At 38.1% G+C, this 19,873-nt stretch overlaps 1 protein-coding gene across 3 annotated transcripts in view; it reads right to left on the bottom strand.

The window, feature by feature from the left end:
- Positions 1-19,873, bottom strand: part of fat2 (FAT atypical cadherin 2) — a 179,382-nt gene that overhangs the window by 149,620 nt on the left and 9,889 nt on the right. The window contains exon 5 of one of the 3 annotated variants that reach the window (XM_062039742.1): positions 14,679-14,927. The exons of 1 other annotated variant lie outside the window; for it this stretch is intronic. The gene's annotated coding sequence lies outside the window, so the exon portion shown is untranslated. Of the gene's footprint in view, positions 1-14,678; positions 15,895-19,873 lie in introns of those variants that run through there. One more of the 3 variants, XM_062039744.1, reaches the window with a different exon arrangement.

Genomic DNA, 19,873 nt, shown 5'->3' with positions numbered 1-19,873 from the left:
AATAATAATTATAATATATGACTTCTTTTTTTTTAAATTATAACTGAGACAGTGAAAAAAAAATATATATATATATATATATATATGCAAAAAAATAAAAAATAAATAAAAAATATATATATTGCATTAGTTTTGAAAAATGTCCAAATGGCCCCCGCATGCATAGATTTTTCAGTTTGCGGCCCTCAGTAGCAAAAAACATAGAATTATTTTTTGCTTCTGCTAGCTTACAAGGGCACATGACAGCTGGTCCCTCTAATGAAAGTGCATATTTGCACTTAAATGTACCTTGTGAAACATCTCGTCAGTGTCAGGACTTGTTCCTTGGAGACATCAATGCAATTCCTCATTGTTATTGTTAGTTTTACTAATAAATATGTGGCAAAACTTGAAGGTGTTCCCTAAAGGCCTGCAGGCTGAACGTGAGTCAACATCTCTTGCAGTGTTCTGTGGGTCTGGATGAGTGTTTGCCTCATCCCTGTGAGAATCCTGCGTGCGACTAAAGCATTAAGGAGTGACAACATCCATGACTGTGAGTAGATAATACTCACTGTGTATGTATGTATATATATATGTATATACATATATATATATACACACACAACCATTTATGTATGTATGTATGTATGTATGTATATATACTGCATATATATATATATATATATATATATATATATATATATATATATATATATATATATATATATACATACATACATGCATATATGGTTGTGTTCTATACATATAAATATATACATATATGGTTGTGTTTATATATATATATATATATATATATACATACATACATACATATATGGTTGTGTTCTATACATATAAATATATACATATATGGTTGTGTTTTTATATATATATATATATATATATATATATATATATATATATATATATATATATATATATATATATATATATATATATAACACAAATATATGTATGTATAAATGGTTATGTTCTATATATATATATATATATATATATATATATATGAACATATCAATGTGCTGCATTCACTTATATGACCCAATGCAAACAACCTTTCCTAGTCATGGTGGACATTTCTTTTTTCAATTAACCAACAGAAAATGTCAACACACATGGTCACACATAACAACCTGCTCACTGAACTTTGTGGATATTATTAAAACATATTATTAAAACAATGTCGGTATATATATATATATATATATATATATATATATATATATATATATATATATATATATATATATATATATATATATATATATATATATATATATATATATATATATATATATATATATATATAAACACACACACTAGCGTTCAAAAGTTTGGGGTCACATGGAAATGTCCTTATTTTTGAAGGAAAAGCACTGTACTTTTCAATGAAGATAACTTTAAACTAGTCTTAACTTGAAAGAAATACACTCTATACATTGCTAATGTGGTAAATGACTATTCTAGCTGCAAATGTCTGCTTTTTGGTGCAATATCTACATAGGTGTATGGAGGCCCATTTCCAGAAACTATCACTCCAGTGTTCTAATGGTACAATGTGTTTGCTCATTGGCTCAGAAGGCTAATTGATGATTAGAAAACCCTTGTGCAATCATGTTCACACATCTGAAAACACTTTAGCTCGTTACAGAAGCTACAAAACTGACCTTCCTTTGAGCAGATTGAGTTTCTGGAGCATCACATTTGTGGGCTCAATTAAACGCTCAAAATGGCCAGAAAAAGAGAACTTTCATCTGAAACTCGACAATCTATTCTTGTTCTTAGAAATGAAGGCTATTCGACAAAATTGTTTGGGTGACCCCAAACTTTTAAACGGTAGTATATATATATATTTTTTTTTTCTTCTTTTTTTTTCTTTATATGCTAGGCTTTCGGCCCTAGACCAAATTTTTCTAGTCAAAAAGTTTGAGAACCATAGTTGGAGACTATTTGGAGACATTACATTACAAGGTATCGGATCGTTAAGTATATCAGCGGTATCGCACGTCGCTCCTTCCTTGATATGTTTGAGACGTACTCCCAGGTAAAAGCGCCGCCGTGGAAATAAAATTGAATTGACTGATGAAATGCTCTGAGACACCATTTAAAGGTTGTGTGGATCAATATTAAAAAGTGAAACAACACGTCAAAAATACAAATGTTCCATCACTCCAAAGACGACGTCTGCACAGGTGTGCTGTGGAATGTTCCGCACGCTTGACGGTCCCCACAACAACAACAACAACAAGAGAAACCACACACCTGCTAGTTGGCAAACATGTAAACGTCCTGCCAATAAATGTTAGCCTTTCACCTCCTTCATCTTCCAATCCCATCACTGACTCATTAGCATACCCGTATCAGTGCTGACCACCAAGCAAACATCACCAAGTGTTGAAATAATAATACAATAAAGTAAATCAGGCTTGTGAATGACTAGAATGTACATGTCTTACATCAGGCTTGTGAATGACTAAAGTGTACTTGTCTTACATCAGGCTTGTGAATGACTAAAGTGTACTTGTCTTACATCAGGCTTGTGAATGACTAGAGTGCACTTGTCTTACATCAGGCTTGTGGATGACTAAAGTGTACTTGTCTTACATCAGGCTTGTGAATGACTAGAGTGTACTGGTCTTACATCAGGCTTGTGAATGACTAAAGTGTACTGGTCTTACATCAGGCTTGTGAATGACTAGAGTGCACTTGTCTTACATCAGGCTTGTGAATGACTAGAGTGTACTTGTCTTACATCAGGCTTGTGAATGACTAAAGTGTACTTGTCTTACATCAGGCTTGTGAATGACTAGAGTGTACTTGTCTTACATCAGGCTTGTGAATGACTAAAGTGTACTTGTCTTACATCAGGCTTGTGAATGACTAGAGTGTACTTTTCTTACATCAGGCTTGTGGATGACTAGAGTGCACTTGTCTTACATCAGGCTTGTGAATGACTAGAGTGTACTTGTCTTACATCAGGCTTGTGAATGACTACAGTGTACTTGTCTTACATCAGGCTTGTGAATGACTAGAGTGCACTTGTCTTACATCAGGCTTGTGAATGACTAAAGTGTACTTGTCTTACATCAGGCTTGTGAATGACTAGAGTGTACTTGTCTTACATCAGGCTTGTGAATGACTAGAGTGTACTTGTCTTACATCAGGCTTGTGAATGACTAGTGTACTTGTCTTACATCAGGCTTGTGGATGACTAGAGTGTACTTGTCTTACATCAGGCTTGTGAATGACTAGAGTGTACTTGTCTTACATCAGGCTTGTGAATGACTAAAGTGTACTTGTCTTACATCAGGCTTGTGAATGACTAGAGTGTACTTGTCTTACATCAGGCTTGTGAATGACTAGAGTGTACTTGTCTTACATCAGGCTTGTGAATGACTAGAGTGTACTTGTCTTACATCAGGCTTGTGAATGACTAGAGTGCACTTGTCTTACATCAGGCTTGTGAATGACTAAAGTGTACTGGTCTTACATCAGGCTTGTGAATGACTAGAGTGTACTTGTCTTACATCAGGCTTGTGAATGACTAAAGTGTACTTGTCTTACATCAGGCTTGTGAATGACTAGAGTGTACTTGTCTTACATCAGGCTTGTGAATGACTAGAGTGTACTTGTCTTACATCAGGCTTGTGAATGACTAGAGTGTACTTGTCTTACATCAGGCTTGTGGATGACTAGAGTGCACTTCCCCTTTAAGAGTGAGAAAGAATGCTAACTTATTTACGAGCAGCAGCACCTTTTTATCTTCTTCATTCCAGACAAGATTTGCAGCCTCGCTCCACATTTATTAACTAGTCCTGATGACCAGATTTATTAACTAGTCCTTTTTATCTTTATCATTCCAGACAAGACCTGCAGCCTCGCTTCAGATTTATTAGGGTTAGTCCAGACCCTCCATGACCTCCATGACCCTTCACCTTTGCTCCACTATTTCCCGCCCAAGTCTTCTCCTTAGAAACACGTCTCACACCTTCCCAGAGTCCTAGTCCAGCGCTCCGGCATCCTGGTCAGATCCTTTGCTGGACAAAGTGGTCAGTAAGTAACATGTAACACAGTCTGTGGTCAGTTTACATGAAACACAGTCCGTGGTCAGTTTACATGTAACACAGTCCTTGGTCAGTTTACATGTAACACAGTCTGTGGTCAGTTTACATGTAACACAGTTTACATGTAACACAGTCTGTGGTCAGTTTACATGTAACACAGTTTACATGTAACACAGTCTGTGGTCAGTTTACATGTAACACAGTCCTTGGTCAGTTTACATGTAACAGTTTGTGGTCAGTTTACATGTAACAGTTTACATGTAACACAGTCCTTGGTCAGTCGACATGTAACACAGTCTTTGGTCAGTCGACATGTAACACAGTCTGTGGTCAGTTTACATGTAACACAGTTTACATGTAACACAGTCTGTGGTCAGTTTACATGTAACACAGTCTGTGGTCAGTTTACATGTAACACAGTCTGTGGTCAGTTTACATGTAACACAGTCTGTGGTCAGTTTACATGTAACACAGTTTACATGTAACAGTCTGTGGTCAGTTTACATGTAACACAGTCCTTGGTCAGTTTACATGTAACAGTCTGTGGTCAGTTTACATGTAACACAGTTTACATGTAACACAGTCCTTGGTCAGTCGACATGTAACACAGTCTTTGGTCAGTCGACATGTAACACAGTCTGTGGTCAGTTTACATGTAACACAGTCCATGGTCAGTTTACATGTAACACAGTTTACATGTAACACAGTCTGTGGTCAGTTTACGTGTAACACAGTCCGTGGTCAGTTTACATGTAACACAGTTTACATGTAACACAGTCTGTGGTCAGTTTACATGTAACACAGTCTGTGGTCAGTTTACATGTAACACAGTCCTTGGTCAGTTTACATGTAACACAGTCCGTGGTCAGTTTACATGTAACACAGTCGACATGTAACAGTCTTTGGTCAGTTTACATGTAACACAGTCCGTGGTCAGTTTACATGTAACACAGTCTGTGGTCAGTTTACATGTAACACAGTCCGTGGTCAGTCGACATGTAACACAGTCAGTGGTCAGTCGACGTGTAACACAGTCCGTGGTAAGTCGACATGTAACACGGTTCATGGTCAGTTTACATGTAACATGGTCCGTGGTCAGTTTACATGCAACACAGTCTGTGGTCGGTTTACATGTAACGCAGTTTACATGTAACACAGTGTGTGGTCAGTTTACATGTAACACAGTCCACGGTCAGTTTACATGTAAACTGTGTTACATGTAACACAGTCGACATGTAACACGGTCCGTGGTCAGTCGACCTGTAACACGGTCCATGGTCAGTTTACATGTAACACGGTCCGTGGTCAGTTTACATGTAACACAGTCCGTGGTCAGGCGTGTGTCGGCCTTGTGCTGAGCCCCTAAAAGTGGCTGAGATCTGAAGGAGGATCTGAGTGGTAGGAGAGGGCGTGGAAGTGGTTTCAGATCAGGAGGATTGTGCTGGTGTGAGGTTACGGGATGACCTCGGCCTGCAGAGGGGTCAGAGGTTACACCTCTCTCATGAGGCGTTCAAGTGGAGGTGTTATAAATGGACTGCATGGTGGACCCAGGTCAAACGTGCCACGATCAAAACTTTTCATCCATTTAAAGCAGGGGCCCCCAACCTGTTTCCCACCAGGGGCCGCTTTAATGTGTGTGTGTATATATATATATATATATATATATATATATATATATATATATATATATATATATATATGAGATATACGAGACGAGATTTGAGCAAGCTGCTGAATGGGTCCTTTATCTCGGTCGCCAACAAAGTCGGTTTTTATAAAGGCCAAAAAAAAGGCTCCAACTTTGGGTGTGTGCAGGACCTTGGGATTTTACAGCAGAAAAAGAAGACCGTGGTCCTTTCAGAGGTGAGTCAACAGGATTTGTCTCCTGGACAAATTTGTTGCAAACTCAATATGTCAAGTCTGGAATACATCGTGTGCATTCATGTGGGAAATATTCAAAGTCTTCTCAGGTATTGATCTGTGAATGGGAGTATTGATTGATTGATCTGTGAATAGGAGTATTGATTGATTGATCTGTGAATAGGAGTATTGCTTCTTTCCTTCATTACGGTGCATTGTGCCTAGCTTAGCTCAGCTAACGCTAACACGCCGCTAAATGCTATGTGTGCAGCACAATAAGTGTATTCAAGTTTAGCAGCGTGACAATGCCGTGAATGCACCAAGGCGTACCAGGTGATGGTGTTAAAAGTCATGTTTGATGGTCTCACGGCTGACTTTTTACTCGCTCACAAACCCGACTTCCTTGGCTTGTCTTCCACGTTGAAACCGAGACAAATCTCACCCCGTATTTCCTTCTTCCTGAATCGATCATGACGACCATGGTGGCAGTTAACGACGACCATGGCGGCAGTTAACGACGCCGCACGTAGGCGACTGAAACACAACTTTAGGACAGAGTCTTGCATTCAACACAATGTAAATAAGCGCAATATTACCCATGATGCATTGTGTTTCCACCTATTGCCAAGAAACGTGGGTTTTACATATAGGTCGCCTGTGAGGGAGACGTTCAGATGTTCACTTTACAGAAGAAAATAAACGTTTTGACGCAAAACGACACTTTTCACTAAAGTGAACACACCTAGCAGCCACTTCATTAGGTACACACAAACACACACGGGACTGTTCTTTATGTCCAGCAACAACAACAACATGCCTTCAACATTCCTCATTCCTTCTATGCAATCTCACTCTGTCAATCACTCATGTGTGTGTCCTTGTGTGTGTGTCTTCGTGTGGGTGTGTGTGTCTTTGTGCGATTGTGGAGAGGTCTCAGCGAAACTACTTTTCAGTATAATTTATTTAATTGTTAACGCGTACAATTTTCAGGACTTATGCAGATCCCAAATACACATCAGCAGGAAATAGGTGAGAAAAGTTGCTTTTGCATAATATTTTGAAATAAAACACCAGATAATGTCGGCGAATAGGTGCCATTTTGGGGTCCTTATATAAACACACCATAATAATATTGTATGTTGAAGCAAAGTACGTCTGACTATGGTCTTCATAGCTCACCAAAGTAGTACTAAAAACATTTTGACAGATTTTTTTTAGCGCCGTGTGTAATGTTCTATATTCTCTAAAGTTTTGGTGTTGCTTGCTCACGGGTACTTGCTAGCGTCATTTGTTGAACAGGCGTCAACCTGCAGTCCACACCTATCTCTTATGTGTGACTGCCATCTTATTGTACCAAATAAAATTACTTTGAGGTCGGTAAGCACAAATAAAGAATTAATACGTACCGGGTTGGTTATAAGGTGCACCGGTCATTTTTGAGAACATGAAAGGATTTTAAGTGCGACTTTTAGTCTGAAAAATATGGTACTTCTATTGCGAAATCATAAAATAAATGAATGATTAAATTAATGACACATTTATGAAAACATGCATGTATTTAATTCCAATAATAATGACACATTTGTGCAATTATTTAAAGATGTATTTATGCATTTAATTAGTGATGTCACCCTCCATGCCGTGCAGTAAGAAGTGGGCGGAGCCTTTGAAGGTTTTATCTGGGCGGTAAAAATGAGAAATTGTTTTGTCTGTAAACTAAAGCGAGTCATCTTCACTTCCTTCCCACTGCTGGAGGTTGTTCACGCTCCTTTATGGCCGCATCCTCTTCTTGACCCCGACCTCAAACTACCTGCCTGGCAGACATGCGGCCATTTGTTGCCTTCAATCCTCTTTATGAGCACCAGCCGAGTGAGGCTGTGCAGAAAACTGACAACCAAGTGGGGTTGGGAGACAAAGTGGAAGTTTTAGACACACTCTGCTGATACATGCCACTCATGAAGCACTGTGAGGAGTTATTATTGCACTTTGAGGAGTTATTAATGCACTGTGAGGAGTTTTTAATGCACTGTGAGGAGTTATTAATGCACTGTGAGGGGTTATTAATGCACTGTGAGGAGTTATTAATGCACTGTGAGGGGTTATTAATGCACTGTGAGGAGTTATTATTGCACTTTGAGGAGTTATTAATGAACTGTGAGGAGTTATTAATGCACTGTGAAAAGTTAATGCAGTGTGAAAAGTTATTGCACTTTGAGAAGTTATTAATGCACTTTGAGGAGTTTTTAGTGCATTTTGAGGAGTTATTAATGCACTTTGAGGAGTAATTAATGCACTTTTTAGGAGTTATTAATGCACTTTTTTAGGAGTTATTAAAGCACTTTTTAGGAGTTATTAATGCACTTTGAGGAGTTATTAATGCACTTTTTAGGAGTTATTAAAGCACTTTTTAGGAGTTATTAATGCACTTTTTAGGAGTTATTAATGCACTTTTTAGGAGTTATTAAAGCACTTTTTAGGAGTTATTAATGCACTTTTTAGGAGTTATTAATGCACTTTTTAGGAGTTATTAATCAGGCATGTGATTTGACCACAATGAAAAAGACTGAAAAAATTTCCGGGGGTCTGGGGGACGAAGGCCTGACATGAAAACATCATTAATAGAACATACATAACCCAATGATCCTAATGAATCACTGTATATGGTTCAGTCCCAACAGTATTTAGTCACTAATATTTACATCTTGTGTTCATTTCACATCCACAGATGTCACATTGATCAGTGTTATTATCTACAGTTTATTTACAGTATTACCACATTACTTCAGTTCATGTAATGTAAACATTTCATTCTTTTCGCCAAAATAGGATATACATTTATGAAAATAATTAAACATGTGTAACAAACTTTTCAGGATGTCCCAAATTACCAGATAATGTTAGGTAAGGAGGAGTTTTGTCCCTCCAGAGTTGCCGTAGGGCTGTGACGTAAGAGGTCTATAAAGGTGGTTGTGGAAGAAGGTTTGTAGAGAGAGAAAAAGGAGGGTGAACATTAAAGAAGTGGTGGAGACCGGACCTGCTCTTATGACTCCCATTTATTATTTTATTATTATATTATATTAGTACACATAATATGCGAACCCAGAATAACGGCTATATTGGTGGCAGCGGTGGGATTTTAACTGCTGTGTTGAAAAAAAAAAAAGAAAAGAAGAAAGTGTTACACGGGACTCGTGAGTTTTCAGTTAGCTGCACGTGTATAGTTAGCTGCTAAGCTTCCTGGCTGTTTTTCGGACACGTGGTGTGGTGACGACGACACTTTTAAGCTCGGCAAGACGCTGATTGACAGACACTCACACGGCATGAATGTCAAAAATGGACTTAACAGCTCCCTTCCCCGGCGACGGTGCCAGAATTTCTCAGCTGGACAGAGACAATTGATGGACCGCTTCTGGGCCAGCCTATCGGCGCATGTGCGTGCTCCGGTGGAGAGCTTGGAGGTGTGTGCTGCGGATGTGAGCCGGCTGGTTACGGAGGCGTTCCCGGCGGTCTTGCTGCTGGCCCTTCATGCTGGGAGACATCCGACGGTGGTGTGAGCAGTGCGGAGCGTGTCGGACCCGCCGGTGCCCTTGAAGTCCCCGTGGGTGGGTCCCAGATTTGTCGGCCCCTCCAGAGGGTGGCCATGGACATTCTGGAGTTGCCCATAAGTCCCCGTGGGCGGGTCCCAGAATTGTTGCCCCCTTCCAGAGGGTAACCATGGATATTCTGGAGTGGCCCAGAAGTTCCCATGGGGTGGTCACAGGTTTGTCGGCCCCTCAGGAGGGTGGTCATGGACATTTTGGAGTGGCCCGTAAGTCCCATGTGGGGGGGGAGGGGTCCCGGGGTGGTTGTCCCTTCCAGAGACTCTGCCAGCACCACCAGATGGTACTTTATTGATTCCTTCACTGCCTATAACCCCAAGTCTGATGGCATGATGGCGCGTCACAATCGAACTATCTCGCAGGGGGCGACTGGGGCGACCTCCTGCGCACAACTGAACTATCTCGCAGTGGGCGATTGGACCGACCTCCTTCACATCTGCACGTTTTTGTATGTTTTGAGGGGCCAGGGTGCTATCTTATGCAATACTTTGTGGATCAGTTAAAATATTGTTGATTTGTTGGTGCATTAAGATTGTGAATTTTTTTCTCTGTTCTATTTCCCCTTGTTTGTTACCTATTTTGTTTGTGACGAAACGGGGACGTTTCTAATTGAGGGGGGGACGTATGTAACAAACTTTTCAGGATGTCCCAAATTACCAGATAATGTTAGGTAAGGAGGAGTTTTGTCCCTCCAGAGTTGCCGTAGGGCTGTGACGTAAGAGGTCTATAAAGGTGGTTGTGGAAGAAGGTGTGTAGAGAGAGAAAAAGGAGGGTGAACATTAAAGAAGTGGTGGAGACCGGACCTGCTCTTATGACTCCCATTTATTATTTTATTATTATATTATATTAGTACACATAATATGCGAACCCAGAATACTCGGCTACACATGTTTAGTATTGTTTACTCATATTTGAAAATAGGAAATAATAATAATGTGAGGACACTGACATATTGCATGAAACAAGTGTGAAAATATTTACCTTCAAGATTGTTACACCACTGACAATAGTTTCAAGAGACTACATAAGAACTTAATATTACAAAATAGTATTATATGCAAATTTATTTCAAATAAATTGTTAACTGGAATCAATAATGCGACTCTTTGATTTTCTGTAATTTCATAATTTATTTTCACGTGGCTTTTTATTTTTAGAAAAACCCATTTATATTTCGCTAAGCAATAATTTGTTAATATTTAAAACAAACATGCGTATTTCGCAAGCAAATATTTTTTAGCTTACCTCATTATTAACAACCCTGTCTGCAACTGAAGTGGGTGGATCTTTCCTCTCCATGTAAACAAAGGATGAAGTCCGTAAGGTTTGCTCACTTTCGGTTGACATCCAAAAGTAGCAGCTAGTGAAAAGTTTGTTTTCCTTGCTTCAAGTTGTTTCATGTTTTTGGCGTTTCGCATGTACTTCCAAAGCCTTGAAACCTCGTGATCCATAGTCAATATTATCATGGCACCACGTGCACAAAACCTTTCCGGGACGATCGATTTTCCGAATAAAATCACCGAACAAAGTCGTAACTTCCTTCTTCCCAACAGTATCAGTGATTTCCCTTTCCATCCAGTCCCATCGAAACTTATTTTTGACATGTTTATCAATTTCTTTTACTCGTAAAGCGTCCTTTCTCTCGAGAACCGACATTGTTTACATATGGAAAATGGCGGTAATAACCATTATGAATGATGACGTTATTAACGTCATCATTCATAACAGATGTCCTGATTGGTCACAAGGAACATATCGACCAATCATCTACGGCGTAATATAAACTACGTCTCGAATCTTGATTTAGGGTCGGAAAAAAAACGGAAAAACGGTAGATAATTATTTTTTTTTCCAGAGATTAAAAAAGACGGAATTCCGACTTTAGACGGAAAAATCACATGCCTGATTAATGCACTTTTTAGGAGTTATTAATGCACTTTGAGGAGATATTAATGCACTTTGAGGAGTTATTAATGCACTTTGAGGAGTTATTAATGCACTTTGAGGAGTTATTAATGCACTTTTTAGGAGTTATTAATGCACTTTTTTAGGAGTTATTAATGCACTTTTTAGGAGTTATTAATGCACTTTTTAGGAGTTATTATTGCACTTTTTAGGAGTTATTATTGCACTTTGAGGAGTTATTAATGCACTGTAAGGAGTTATTAATGCACTGTGAGGAGTTATTAATGCACTTTGAGAACTTATTAATGCACTGTGAGGACTGATTAATGCACTTTGAGGAGTTATTAATGCACTTTGAGGAGTTATTAATGCAATGAGGAGTTATTAATGCACTGTGAGGAGTTATTATTGCACTTTGAGGACTTATTAATGCACTTTGAGGAGTTATTAATGCACTGTGAGGAGTTAATGCACTGTGAGGAGTTATTATTGCACTGTGAGGAGTTATTAATGCACTTTGAGGAGTTATTAATGCACTGTGAGGACTTATTATTGCACTTTGAGGAGTTATTATTACACTTTGAGGAGTTATTAATGCACTTTTTAGGAGTTATTAATGCACTCTTTAGGTGTTGGAGCCTATCTATATTATTTATGTAATTGTTTTGACAATGGTAAATCAAATAATGCCAATGATGATGTTGATGAATGTTTTAGATGAACTATGATAGTTTCCAGCTCCTCCTGGTGAGAGCGTCGTCCTCCTATGATGAAGGAGAGAGGACAGCTGAATGCTCCTCTTGTCTGTCTATCATGTTGAAGGAGTGAGGAGTGAGACACTTTATCTAGCGCTAAATAAGTCTTATTTTGATTATTCTGAAGTCAACCACGGAGAATATTTTTGTTTGTGAAAATAAATTATGATCATTTGGAATCTAGAAATATCTCCGCGAGTGCTTATTAAGTATTTAGTGAGTCATAGACCTCCTCCTCAGGACTACTCTGCTATCTTTATTTTTATTTTTCCAAACTTTTTTGAACACAAGAGTAGTCGTAACATTAGGAGAGCGGCTCCTTTGAGTGCATAGTGGACAATACCAGAAGAGTTCCATGACAAGGTAAATAAAGATAAAGTTCCAAATGCTCAGTTGCATGCGTTTACGTGAGATAATCTAATATACATGTACATTTTCCACACACACACGCACGCGCGCACACACACACGTGCGCACAAACACACACGCACGCACGCACACACGCACGCACACACACACACACACACACACACACACACACAAACACACACACACACACACACACACAGCCTCTCCCTTCTCTGCCTGCTTGTTTGTCTTTGCCGATAGTTGAGTGCAAGTGGATTTCAACTTCTAAAATGCTTACATTGTAGCAACATGGTAAATTTAACCTGGGGATATTGGTGATTTCTGATTGTTTGTGAGGGCACTTATTGTTAAATGACTTCCTACACTCCTCCAACAAAGTGCACATGAGGACGCTGCACCTATTGGTGATGCGGGTGTGTGTGTGTGTGTGTGTGTGTGATGGCTGAAAGAAAAAGAAGGGCCAAGGTAAAAAGAAAGCAAAAGACCCAAAGAAGATGACAGAGAGCTTGTGTGAGCATTTCAAAGTGCAAAGAGAGAGATGGTGGTCAAACTGAGACGTTTCATAATATCGCTACATCGTTAGCAGAAATAATTAAGAGTAAACACGTAGAAACAAGGTGAACGTGTAGTTTGGTAGTTAACGCCATCTTTTATATTTGACTTGCAAAGTTATTGTTTTATTCAAATACAAGTTAGCATTCAGTTTGTTTGCTACTGGCAACCATTTTTGTCCAAATATCAAACGCCTCCAATTAATGCCTTGTTAAATGTTTGTTGTTATGAAATAATTAATTATTAAGTATTATATAAGTATTGAATTTATTGTCACTCCGCTACTAGAGTCATTTTGTTTCATTTGGTTCTTATTTTATTATATTTTTAATTGTTTTAGGCTACACTCTTTAGTTTATTGTTAATATATTGTAACTAATATGTAGTTATATTCCCAAGGTTTGAAGACATTTAAATACATTAACTACAAATAAATAGATAAAAACAATAGGTAAATAATTTAAATACAAATTAAATAAATAAAAATTAAAGTAAATAAATTAAGTATAAATTAAATAAATACAGATTAAGTTAAATAAATTAAATATAAATTAAATACAAATGAAATTAAATATAAATTAAATTAAAATTGAATTAAATATACATTAAATAAATAAAAATGAATTAGAATAAATTAATTACAAATTAAACAAATACAACATGAAAATAAATGAAATAAATACAAATCAATTTAGATAAATCAAATATAAATTAAATGCAAATGAAATTAAATTAAATATAGATTAAATAAAATTGAAATACAAAATACAATATGAAATAAATACAAATGAAATACAATTAAATATAAATTCAAAAAATACAATATGAAAATAATTTAATTAAATACAAATAAAATAAATACAAATGAAAATAATAAAAATGAAATAAAACATACAAATTAAATAAATACAAATTAAATTAAATAACAATTTAACAAATAAAAAATGAAAATAGATAAGATAAATACAAATTAAATTAGATAAATCAAATATGACTACATAAATACATATCAAATTAAATACAAATTAAATAGATAAAAAGGAAGTTAAATAGATTAAAAACATATCAAATAAATACAAAATGAAAATAGATAAGATAAATACAAATTAAATTAGATAAATCAAATATAAATAAATACAAATGAAATGTAATAAATTAAATACAAATTAAATTTTAAAAAATGAGGTTAAATAGATTGAATACAAATGAAATAAATACAAACGTCAATAGCGTTTTTAAGAAGATAAAAACAATTAATTAAAAAAATATTTCAACTATTTTCCCTAAAAGGTGCATTTAGGCTAGAAAGTGTTTTATTTAATGACTCGATTAATGGATTGATTACTTGATGACTCTGTGACGTCAACATCAGGGAACAGAAAAGTTCCCCACAGAGTTGTCACTCACAAACGTCTGCAGAAAGTGAAGGTTTTGGACAATTTAGTCTGCATCGGATGATTGATGGATTGATTAATTGATTGATTGATTGACCAACAGCTGTGTCCAAATACTTTTGTCCACTAGCTAGTCAAGTTGGTGTGGCGGCTGCTCGGTCAAAACGGGATCAAACCTACCTGGTGTGGGTGACTCCTCCTCTCGCTCACACCTGGACACCCTGCGTATTCCAAGCGGACGGCGGCGGCGAACGTGGCGTCCCCATGTGACAAAGTCCAGGTGAAGACCTGGTCCCCGTGTGACAAAGTCCAGGTCCAGGTGAAGACCACGGCGAGGTGTCGGGGGAAAGTGAGAGTTGTTCCCGCTCAACTTGAGTCTGCCTGCACATGCGAGGACACTCCCCTCCGGGGTCCTGTCGTCTCCGCCCACTTCTCACACACACACACACACACACACCACCAAACACACACACACACACACACACACACACACACACACACACACACACACCTTTTGGCCAGATTGCCATCCCTGTTGCCCCTCCCCCTCCCTGCAGGCCTTTGGGCCTGGTCCAGGCCGGGTGTTGTTGCTACATTTTTGCTTTCATTTGTGCTGTAAATTCCATTGTTTCCTTATTAGCACACCTGGGGCAATGGTGGCATGGCTCTGATGGTAGAGTTCCACCAAGTCATCCCTGCTGCTAAGTCCGAGGCTAACGCTCCCCCCACTTTGCTTTTGGGTTTTTTATCTAGCAGGACTCCCTCAAAAAAAAAGAGTTAAATTGTATCGTAATAACCGTATTTTCTGGACTATAGAATAGAACTAGGACTATAGAATATAAAAGCCACGGCCACTAAATTTTAGAAGAAATTATATAATTTCCGTATATTAGCTGCAGTTGTTAAATGAGTTATAAATGTTTATTTACATACCTTCATTGTCTCCAAACAGTGTCTGTGACAAGGCAGTAAAACAGCCGATCAAACAAAACAGAAGTCATGGTCATGGACCCACTCGCTGCGCAAAGACTCAAAAACTCCACGGTGACATTTTGGTGAATTTACTGAGGAATTTGTGAAAGTGAAACAACACAAAAATAATTCCGTTGTAAGTTAATAATACTAACGTGTTAGCATATTAGCTAATGCTAACAATGCTAGCTTCATTACATGACGATAGCAGGTACAAATATGCATGAAAACACTCCTACAGACATCACACACGGGACGCTTTAGTGAGTAAGAATTGTTTTAGTTATATTGTAAAACTTTGATACTATTTTGATTTATTTTGGACCCAACTTTTTCTATGTTAGCGTGCTAAAAAAAATGTATGCTGTCATTTTTGCTAATTGGGTTCATTTGAATCTAAAAATCATAGCTCTCCATACTTGGCGCCATCTTAGAAGTACGCTAAATTTCTTAGAAGTATGCTAACTTTTCCTGCGTCTTCATGCTGACATTTTCGCTAATTTTGTATATTAAAGGCCTACTGAAATGAATTTTTTTTATTTAAACGGGGATAGCAGATCTATTCTATGTGTCATACTTGATCATTTCGCGATATTGCCATATTTTTGCTGAAAGGATTTAGTATAGAACAACGACGATAAAGATTGCAACTTTTGGTATCTGATAAAAAAAAGGCTTGCCCCTACCGGAAGTAGCGTGACGTAGTCAGTTGAACATATACGCAAAGTTCCCTATTGTTTACAATGATGGCCGCATGAAGTGAGAGAGATTCGGACCGAGAAAGCGACAATTTCCCCATTAATTTGAGCGAGGATGAAAGATTTGTGGATGAGTAAAGTGCAAGTGAAGGACTAGTGGGGAGTTGAAGCTATTCAGATAGGGAAGATGCTGTAAGAGCCGGGGGTGACCTGATATTCAGCTGGGAATGACTACAACAGTAAATAAACACAAGACATATATATACTCTATTAGCCACAACACAACCAGGCTTATATTTAATATGCCACAAATTAATCCTGCATAAAAACACCTGCGTGTTTGTTATGCTAGCTCCTAGCTCCTCTGCTAGCTCCTAGCTCCATAGAACACGCCAATACAATTCAAACACCTGATCAACACACACCATCACTCAGCCCAAAAGACCGTTTCCTTAACCCAAGGTTCATAAAGCTTATATATTTTTAAAAAGTTACGTACGTGACGCGCACATACGGTCAAGTTATCGAATGTTTAGCAGCCAAGGCTGCATACTCACGGTACCTGATATTCAGCTGGGAATGACTACAACAGTAAATAAACACAAGACATATATATACTCTATTAGCCACAACACAACCAGGCTTATATTTAATATGCCACAAATTAATCCTGCATAATAACACCTGCGTGTTTGTTATGCTAGCTCCTAGCTCCTCTGCTAGCTCCTAGCTCCATAGAACACGCCAATACAATTCAAACACCTGATCAACACACACAATCACTCAGCCCAAAAGACCGTTCACCTAACCCAAGGTTCATAAAGCTTATATATTTTTAAAAAGTTACGTACGTGACGCGCACGTAGGTACGGTATGTGTTATGCTAGCTCCTCTGCTAGCTCCTAGCTCCATAGAACACGCCAATACAATTCAAACACATGATCAACACACACAATCACTCAGCCCAAAAGACCGTTCACCTAATCCAAGGTTCATAAAGCTTATATATTTTTAAAAAGTTACGTACGTGACGCGCACGTAGGTACGGTACGTGTTATGCTAGCTCCTCTGCTAGCTCCTAGCTCCATAGAACACGCCAATACAATTCAAACACATGATCAACACACACAATCACTCAGCCCAAAAGACCGTTCACCTAACCCAAGGTTCATAAAGCTTATATATTTTAAAAAAGTTACGTACATACGCAAAAAAAAGCCAAAGCTGCATACTCACAGTAGCACGTCTGCGTCTTTGTCATCCAAATCAAAGTAATCCTGGTAAGAGTCTGTGTTGTCCCAGTTCTCTACAGGCGTCTGTGTATCCAAATCAAAAGTCCTCCTGGTTAGAGTCTCTGTTATCCGAGTTCTTCCATCTTGACTGCATCTTTCGGGAATGTAAACAAAGAAGCGCCGGCTGTGTACTGTTGTGGCTGACTACGTTCGAAAAATACGTCCATTTCGCACCGACAACTTTCTTCTTTGCTTGCTTGGCTTCCTTCTCCATAATGCAATGAACATGATTGAAACAGATTCACGAACACAGATGTCCAGAATACTGTGGAATTATGAAATGAAAACAGAGCTTTTTCGTATCGACTTCAATGTGGAAGGCATACCCGTGTTCGCCGGGCTACGTCACGCGCATACGTCATCCTCAGAGGCGTTTCGAACCGGAAGTTTAGCGGCAAATTTAAAATGTCACTTTATAAGTTAACCCGGCCGTATTGGCATGTGTTATAATGTTAAGATTTCATCATTGATATATAAACTATCAGACTGCGTGGTCGGTAGTAGTGGCTTTCAGTAGGCCTTTAAACCTTAATAATCATGGCCTATGATACTTGGCGCCATCTTGCCAGTATGCTAACCATTCCCTATTATGGCAAGCTAATATACGTAGTTTGTTTGCCGACATAGAGGTGAAGATTAGTTCTTTACAAGATGCACAGTGGAGGGATGTTAGCCACGAGCTTGGCGAGCGAGGACTGTGTGGGCCTGTGTAATATTGCCAAAGGGGTGTTGTAAAATTGTTCTGAAATTATTGTAAAAGTGCTGTAAAAGTGTTGTAAAATGCTATAAAAGGTTTAAAAATGGCGTAAAAATTTTAATATTGTAAAAAAAAATTGTGAAGTGTTGTAAAATGCTGTAAAAATATTGTAAAATATATTATAAATCGGTTGTAAAATTGTTGTAAAAAAGTTTTAAATGTAAAAATATTATAGAAATGTTTTAAAAGTGTTCTAAAAATGATGTAAAATTGTTGTAAATGTTTCAAAAATGGTATAAACATTTTGTAAAAATGTTATTATAATTGTAGCAAAATTGGGGAAAACGGTTTTAAAAATGACGTAAATAAGTTGTAGGTATTGTAAAATGTTGTCAAAGGGTTGTAAAAATATTTTCAAATGTTCTAAAATTGTTGTAAAAATTGTATGAAAATGTGGTAAAAAGGTATTAAAGTGCTGTAAAATGACTGAAAGTCCTAAAATTTTGTGAAAATACTGTAAAAATGTTGTAAAATTGTTATATTATAATTGTAAAATTGTACGACGAGTGTAGTTTTATGAATTAAGTGCAAATTACGAAAAGTGAGAAAGTCGTCAAAAGTCCCCAAATACTTGCCGGTATGCTTACCGTTCCTATCATGGCAAGCTAATAAACATAGTTTAGGTGAGGATTAGTTCTTTACAAGATGCACCGTGGAGGGACGTTAGCCACGAGCTTGGCGAGCGAGGACTGTGTGGGCGTGGCCTTTAACGACGTAGCTCTTGAGACAGTGGACAGACGACGACGGCCGGTTGAGCGTGAGGAAGGAGGTCATCCGGCGTATAAATGGCGTCCCACATCAACATCTCAAATAGAGCGCTCGCCTTTGACCTTTGGCTATGGTTACTGAGCGTGTAGACGCCGTTGTTGTCAACAGTACGACACATAAGGGATGTGTACGTGTCACTTTGACATGCCTGTGAGGAAAACAACCGGGCCAGGCGCTCTCTGCAGTTGAGTCAACACCAGAGAGCGCCTGGCTAGCAAATACACGTCTTTTGTTTTGCTCATTTAAATGTGATATTTGATGATGTAAATACATCAAGTGGACTCAATGTAGCAGAGTTACATGTTGTAATCATTAAGTAGTGTGTGCGTGTGTGTGTGTGTGTTTGCAAACAAAGCGATGAGGGCGGTGCTGGTATCTCCTCCCCTCCTCAAGGCATAAAGACCCAAGCTCCGCCCTCAGAGCGTCGTCTGTGGAGTGAAAGCACTCAGGAGCGGAGGACGACAAGAATCCGAGAGTGCGAGTTTGGCGCGTACAAATGTCACGTAGATAAGCTGGTATCGCCCACATTACCCTGCTTTCCGGTTTCAAATAACACCGATATGTTGTTGTTTTTTAAACGCAGCGTTTTGGAGGAATTCGTCTCCGATTTGTTTGAATTGACAAAAAAATGTTGGAAAGTTAAATCTGCTGTAGTTTGCTGACCATGAACTAACATTAGCATGATAGGAGGGGGAGAGTGGACCCCGACTTAAACAAGTTGAAAAACTTACCATGTTACCATTTAGTGGTCAATTGTACGGAATATGTACTTCACTGTGCAACCTACTAATAAAAGTCTCAATCAATCAATCAATCAAGTGAGCACTCTTCTAACATGGCTACAGCTAACAATGATTAGGTTAAAACGTACCAAATTGGCCAAAATGC

The sequence above is a fragment of the Entelurus aequoreus genome, linkage group LG28 (genome assembly GCF_033978785.1).
Source record: "Entelurus aequoreus isolate RoL-2023_Sb linkage group LG28, RoL_Eaeq_v1.1, whole genome shotgun sequence".
Classification (NCBI taxonomy): domain Eukaryota; kingdom Metazoa; phylum Chordata; class Actinopteri; order Syngnathiformes; family Syngnathidae; genus Entelurus; species Entelurus aequoreus.
This window is presented reverse-complemented; position numbering and strand designations above follow the sequence as displayed.